General features: G+C 37.3%; 1 pseudogene; it reads left to right on the forward strand.

Moving 5' to 3' along the window:
• The first annotated feature begins 5,379 nt into the window (after nucleotides 1-5,379).
• Nucleotides 5,380-7,132, forward strand: LOC103415111 (short-chain dehydrogenase TIC 32, chloroplastic-like; annotated as a pseudogene).
• Nucleotides 7,133-7,918: the final 786 nt, after the last annotated feature.

Consider the following 7,918-nt stretch of genomic DNA (forward strand, 5'->3'; position numbering starts at 1 on the left):
TTTCACCATAAAATCATTTAATAATATGAGAAGTGGATCAACCTACTTATAAGTTCATACAAGGTTATTTCTTTCATCAATGTGAGATTGATTCTCAAAACTTTGTTCAATGATATAACGCCATGTGAAGAAAAACTTACACATGTTTGTTGGCAAAACACTACGGTAATTACATAACTGTATCATAAAAGTCTTTCTTCTCAAAATAAGATTGTTAATTAAAGACTAAATATTTTTGTAGCGTATAAATTTGTTTAATACCAAGAGGTGCAAGTGGCATTGGGTGAGATCACATCACATGTTCTTCGGAGTCTTTCAACACTGTGAAATAGATGCACACTCATTTTTCTTATTTTTTGTGTGCAACGTATTGTTTTAAGTGTCAACACGAACGTTTTACGATTGTTTCATGCATGCATATGATTAACTTAGATTACTATCAATCTATTGGTGCTGAAGCTTGGCGGCAAAGAATCAGTTTAAATGTTTTTGTTTTAGTTTAAATCTGAGCCATTGCATTATAGTCCATATGGGAGCTCAATCTTGTTTCTAGCTTAAGTGATAGATAAAGACAAGTGGCATCATCTCATAGGGTCATAGCAATTAAGGGTTGTGATTGAATCTAGTGTAGATGAGTGAAGGATCTCCCTTCCTATTTCATGTATAACGGTAACAAACCCCACATGTTTTGTAGTAAGGTATTCCAAAATCAATGCAATCATCTTCTCTCTGAAATTCTCTCTACATTCTCTACAATTCTCAAAAGTTGCAGAAGACCTCCATTGAAATATACAGAAAACATAAAAATGCTATCATGGCCTCAGAGCCAGGTTTCATCGTCTAAACTGGGCGTGAAATCTATGAGTGTGAGTAGTGCCAAGCTTAGAGCTTCAGTTTTCAATGGAGAGAACTACGAGGTTTGAAGGATTCGTATGACAACTATACTGAAATCGTATGATTTGTGGGAGTTGGTTGAAAATGGATTTGAACCTCCATATTCGAAGACTGAGAAAGTTGTGGTCGATGAGACGAAAAAGGAGACGCCGGAGGTGGTGTCATTTAGTGAGATCCTGATGAAGGATGCTTGTGCACTTGGAATGATTCAAGGCGTTGTCTCGGATCAGATCTTCCCCAAAATTATGAATGAAGAGACATCCAAAGGAGCCTGGGATGTTCTGAAGGGTGAATTTCGAGGAGATAAACAAGTAAGAAATGTAAAATTGCAAGGGTTACGTAGAGATTTTGAGTATACTCGGATGAAGGATAGTGAATCTTTGTCTATGTATCTCTCTAGATTGTTTGATATTATTAATCAAATGAGAAGTTATGGAGAATAACTATCTTGGGAGAGAATTGTGCAGAAATTACTAATTAGTCTTCCAAAAACATATGATGCAATCTGCACTGTGATTGAGCATTATAGAGATCTCAAAACTCTTGAGGTCCAAGAAGTTGTTGCTTCTCTCAAGGGATTCGAGCAAAGGCTTGATTTACATGCTGAGTCCTCTACTGAGAGAGCATTTGCAAGTTTAAATGGTGCAACTAAAGGTTCCAGAAGTGGTGGATTCTCTGGGAATCAGAGATCTCAAGAGAATTGGAAGCCAAGAGGGAGAGGTTGGGATCACAAGCCTAACTTTGTCCATAGGCATAATAACACTGAGAGAAATTGGGATCACTTGCCTAATTATGCTCAGAGGCAGAATAACACTTAGAGAAATTGGGATCATAGGCCTAATAATGCTCAGAAGCAAAACAACACTCAGGGAGATTGTAAATGGTGTGACAAGTTCCACTATGGGAAGTGTTGGTACAAGGGTAAACCAAAATGCACAGGCTATGGCAAACCAGGTCATGCTGAGAAAGATTGCCATGAGAATAAAGAAGTGCAAAAGGTTAATTGTGCAAGGCAAATGGAAGAGACAAGATCATTATTCTATGCCTGTAATGTAGTAACAGATGTGAAGGTGAACAACTCTTGGTATATTGACAGTGGTTGCAGTAATCACATGACAGGTGATGAGAAGTTGTTAGTCAATATCCAGAGAAATTTGACTTCTAAAGTGAAGATGGGAAATGGAGAAATTGTTCAGGTAGTTGGAAAAGGAACTTTGGTGATATAGACCAACTTGGGAAGAAAACACATATAAGAAGTGATGCTTGTTCCTAGACTCGAGGAGAATCTTCTCAGTGTTGGACAAATGATGGAGCATGGCTATTACTTGGTGTTTGGAGGAAATGTAGTGAACATTTTTTATGGCTGTTCACTTGACAATTTAATAGTAAGAGTACATATGACAAGTAACAGGTGTTTTCCCTTAACAATGATGCCTGCATATCAGCTTGTTCTAAGAGTAAATGTCACACAATGCTTCCAGATTTAGCACAAAAGGTTGGGGCATTTGAATGTGAGAAGTCTCAACTGCTTGAAGAACAGGAAATGGTGCATGGATTGCCTCACTTAGAAATGTCCATAAGTGTATGTGAGGGTTGTATGATGGGAAAACAACACAGGGACTCATTTCCTTCTGAATCAAGATGGAAAGCCAATGATCCATTAAAATTGATTCACACAGACATCTGTGGTCCAATGCAAGTTGAAACTCATTTTGGAAACAAGTATTTTCTGTTATATATAGATGATTGCACTAGAATGACATAGGTGTACTTTTTGAGGTATAAGTCTGATGCATTGGTGTGTTTTAAGAAGTTCAAGGCAATGACTGAATTGCAATGTGGATATAAGGTGAAATGTCTAATAAGTGATAGAGGGAGAGAATTTCTTTCTATTGAATTTGACAAGTACTGCAGTGAGTTAGGAATTCAAAGACAGTTAACTATGGCCTAGACTCCCCAACAAAATGGAGTGTCAGAGAGAAGGAATATGACTGTGGTGGAAATGGCAAAGTCAATGTTGCATGAAAAGAACCTTCCATATGTATTTTGGGCAGAAGTAATGAATACTGCAGTTTATTTGCTTAATAGGTGTCCTACCAAAGCATTGAAGAAAACAACTCCATTTGAAGCCTACAGTGGCAGAAAACCAGGGATAGCTCATTTGAAGGTTTTTGGTTCACTTTGCTATGTGCACATCCCTTGAAATCTCATACACAAGTTGGAAGAAAACAGCCATAAGTGCATCTTTGTAGGCTATTGTGCTAGTGAGAAAGGTTACATATTGTATGATCCGATTTCAAAGAAGATCATTCTATCAAAAGATGTTACATTTGATGAGAATACTTCCTGGGATTGGAACTGCACTACCAGCAATGAAGTGAGATTTCCAGTTGTCACTGAGTATCAAAGTGCTAATGAGATCTGTGAAACTGGTGAAAGTTCTCATTCAGAGCAACCTGTTACTTCTCAAAGTGAAAGTGTGATTGACAGGTCTCAAGTATATGATTCTAGACCTAAAAAGTGGAAAAGTGTGAGTGAAATCATGGCTCAGTGCTACATGTGTATTATTGAACCTGAAAGCTATGATGATGCAGCTAAAGATGAATCATGGAGAAAGGCAATGGAAGTTGAGTTGGAAATGATAGAGAAGAATAATACATGGCAGCTTGTTGAGAGACCATTTGACAAGCCTATGATTGGTGTCAAGTGGGTTTATAAGACCAAACTCAATCTAGATGGTAATGTGCAGAAAAATAAAGCTAGATTGGTGGTTAAAGGCTATTCACAAAAGCCTGGATTTGACTACAATGAAACCTTTGCCCCAGTGGCAAGGTTGGATACTATTAAAACCTTGATTGCCCTTGCTGCACAGAAGAAATGGAACTTGTATCAACTGGATGTGAAGTCTGTGTTTCTCAATGGAGTGTTAAAGGAAGAAGTGTATGTTGAGCAACCACAAAGCTTTGTGAAGGAGAATAAAGAAACTAAGGTGTATAGATTGCACAAGGCACTGTATAGATTGAAACAGGCACCAAGGGCCTGGTATGGTGAAATTAATGCTTATTTCAACAGTGCTAGTTTCAAGAAGAGCTTAAGTGAAACAACCTTATATGTGAAAACAAGGAAGGATTCAGGTATCATTATTGTCTCCTTATATGTAGATGATATTGTATACATTGGTAGCAATCCACAAATGCTTGAAGAGCTTAAAGATGACATGATGAAACACTATGAGATGAAATATTTGGGATCGTTACATTATTTTCTTGGAATGGGAGTATTACAAACTGAGAAGAGTATTTTCATACACCAAAAGAAGTATGCATAAAAGCTGATTGAGAAGTTTGGGTTAAAAGACTGCAAAACTATGGCTACTCCACTTGCAGTGAATGAGAAATTGAGCAAAATTGATGGAAGTGAAGTTGCAAATGAAGAAGAATAGGCAGCTTGTGGAAGTCTTCTCTATTTGACTGCAACTAGACCTGATGTGATGTTTACAGGAAGTTTATTAATAAGGTTCATGCATAATCCTACCAAGAAACATAGGACAACAAAAAGGGTGCTAAGATACATTCAGGGAACAATTGATTTTGGAATTATTTTTGAAAAAGGAAGGACAACTACTCTAATTGGTTGCTGTTATAATGACTGGGCAGGAAGTGAAGATGATATGAGAAGCACTTCAGGGTATGCATTTACACTAGGATCTAGTGTATTTTCATAGGCATCGATCAAACAAAGCATAGTGGCATTGTCCACAATAGAAGCAGAATATGTTAGTGCTGCAGAAGCTACTTCTCAAGCAAAATGGTTGAGGTTTGTACTTGAGGATTTTGGAGAAGAACAAGTAGAAGGAACTCATATTATGTGTGATAACACATCAGGCAAAGAATCCTATCTTTCATTAAAGAACAAGACATATCAACAGAAAATTCCATTTTATTTGAGAAGCAATTCAAGCCAAGGAGATCAAACTAGTATACTGCAAGGCTGAGAAGAAAGTTGCAGACATTCTCACTAAAGCTTTTCCTAAAGATCGATTTGCATACCCAAGGGAGCTACTTGGAGTTAAATCAACTAAAGGGTTAAAGGAGAGTGTTGGTGTGTAACCCTTCAGCTGAAGCTTGGCGGCAAAGAATCGGTTTAAATGTTTTTGTTTTAGTTTAAATCTGAGTCATTGCATCATAAGTCCATATGGTAGCTCAATCTTGTTTCTAGCTTAAGTGATAGAGATTAAGACAAGTGGCATCATCTCATATGGTCATAGCAATTAAGGGTTGTGATTGAATCTTGTGTAGATGAGTGAAGGATCTCCCTTCCTCTTTCATGTATAACGGTAACAAACCCCACATGTTTTGTAGTAAGGTATTTCGAAATCAAAGCAATCATCTTCTCTCTTAAATTCTCTCTACATTCTCTGCAATTCTCAAAAGTTGCAGAAGACCTCTATTGAAATATACAAAAAACACACAAACGCTATCACAATCATCATTGATTATGATGTGTTAAATTGCATTTATAAATTGCTATTGCATATCCTTAATTAGTAGCATCGGTTGTCACTCTATTCTCGTTGACACAATATTTCAAGAGTACTATAACTTCAGTCTTCTGGTGCCTTTGTTGGCACTCTGCTTTCTCTGTATTGCAAATTTTTAACTTCGTATCATCGTCTGCAACATCAATGGGTGGGATATTTAGCAAGAAAGGAGCATCTGGGTTCTCCTTGTGGTCGACAGCTGAGCAAGTTACTGAAGGGATTAATGGAACTGGTCTAACTGCCATTGTTACAGGTTCATTCTCTAACTTTAACTTCATATACGATTGTATCATGTGATAAAGGATATAGGGAAAGTGAGCTTCAGTTGGTTTAAATTTCAGGAGGCTCAAGTGGTATTGGGGCGAAGACATGTCGCGTTCTTACACTGTGCGGTGTCCATGTAGTTATGGCAGTAAGGAACACTGCAGCTGGGGAAAGCGTTAAAGAAACGATACTTGAAGAAATCCCTGGTGCAAAGATTGATGTTAGGGAGTTTGATCTTAACTCATTGGAATCTGTAAGAAAATTTGGACCAGATTATTTTCTTCCGGCCTTCCACTGAACATTCTTGTGTAAGAAAAGCAACTGTTTTAGTTTATTTTTGAGCCATACTAGATTGAATTAGACAATATAGATAAGGTTCAATATTATATTTGCAAACAAACAGATTTAAATTATACAACGCGTACAACTTAGATCTGATACCGTATTACACAACCATTCAATTTGAACCAAAACATTTAAAATGTTATATTATGAATCAATCAAGATGAAGACAGAATTTACTAACATTTGTTTACTTCATACAATGCTAATATGACAATTATACGTAATGCAATCTCTTCTTTGATGTAAGTAACAATGTAGGGGTAGGAGCGCTCCATTCAAGCTTTCCAAAGACGACATAGAAATGCAATTGCAACTAACCATTTAGGTTTGCTGCATAACAATTTTTTTATACCTTAAACTGTATACCAACGGATCCTTCTGTTTTTACCAATTCATTTGTTACTTGAACCATCCAATGTGCAGGTCATTTTCTTCTCACCAAACTGTTGTTAGAGACCATGAAAAGCACGTCAGGAGAAAGCAAAATAGAGGGGAGAATTGTTAATGTATCATCGTCACTTCATCCAGATGGGTACCGCAAAGGGATTCATTTTGATAAAATTAATGATGAAGCGGGGTAAATCTTCTTTCAACTATGCTGATTTAATACTTTAGCATCGGTTTTTAATATTTCGAAGTGCACGTTTCTAAGAAGTTTTCATTAATAATCTAACTCTTTTGGTTGCTAATATACAGATACAACAGATATTATGCCTATGCACAATCCAAGCTTGCTAACTTGTTACATACTAATGAACTTACAAGGCGTCTCAAGGTATTAAACATTTTAAGTCATCCAATGCAAATCTGCAGTAATTCTTGGACGTCGACTTGGTAATTAACTTGTTCTGTTAACAGCAAGAAGGGGTAAAGATAACTGCGAGTTCTCTTCATCCCGGTATGATTTTGACCAATATCGGGTGCCATGATTTATTGTTAAGTTGTAACCTTCATCTTCTTTACTCTACTTATCATGATTTTAGTAATAATGTTTCCTTCAGTAAAGAACTAGTAATATGCCTGCGCGATGCTGCGGGACTTGAATGCACCAACTTTAACTACATGAATAAGACACATTTTAGTTGTTGATGCACAAAATCAGCGAGGACTTTGGTACAATAGAAAGTGTTAAGTTTGTGACCTTCGCTAGATTGCTCCGGTCACTAGTATGGATAAGTATGTAAATGGATAGAGATAGGGAAGCAAACACAAGATGTACGTGGTTCACCCAGATTGGCTACGTCCACGGAGTAGAGGAGTTCTCATTAATTGTGAAGGGTTTACACAAGTACATAGGTTCAAGCTTTCTTTTAGTGAGTACAAGTGAATGATTTAGTACAAATGATATTAGGAAATATTGTGAGAGAATGATCTCTATTTATAGAAGAGACTTTCTAGTTTCATTCTGACATTGACATGTGTCGTGTTGTGATTGGCTTCTGATGTTGACACGTATCGCGCTATGATTGGAATCTGATGTCGACACGTGTTGCGTTGTGATTGGCCTCCTGGTTGTAGGGAAACTCTTCTGAGTCCTTGACGGTATAACGTTGACCGGTGCTCAATAGTTTTGGGATTGGTTAAGTATGGTACAAACAGTGCTCTCCTAAGTTCCCGAGTGAGGGAAGCTCCTCAATTGGGGACTTGCAAGATCCAAGCCATTGAGTGATCACGAAACTTCTAAGCACCGAAGTGTGGTATCATTTTCACTTGCCTTATTTGTCTCATACATAGATGTGGCATCTTTTTTGGAAGTACTTTTCCTCCATCCAGGGGTGGTATCTTTAACCAATGAAGATGCACAAGGTAATGTATCAATTTCACTTGAAGCTTACTTGTAGTTTCAGGCATGGTCAAGTTTGATACAAAACCCTA

Source organism: Malus domestica, chromosome 14 (genome assembly GCF_042453785.1).
Source record: "Malus domestica chromosome 14, GDT2T_hap1".
Taxonomy (NCBI): Eukaryota; Viridiplantae; Streptophyta; class Magnoliopsida; order Rosales; family Rosaceae; genus Malus; species Malus domestica.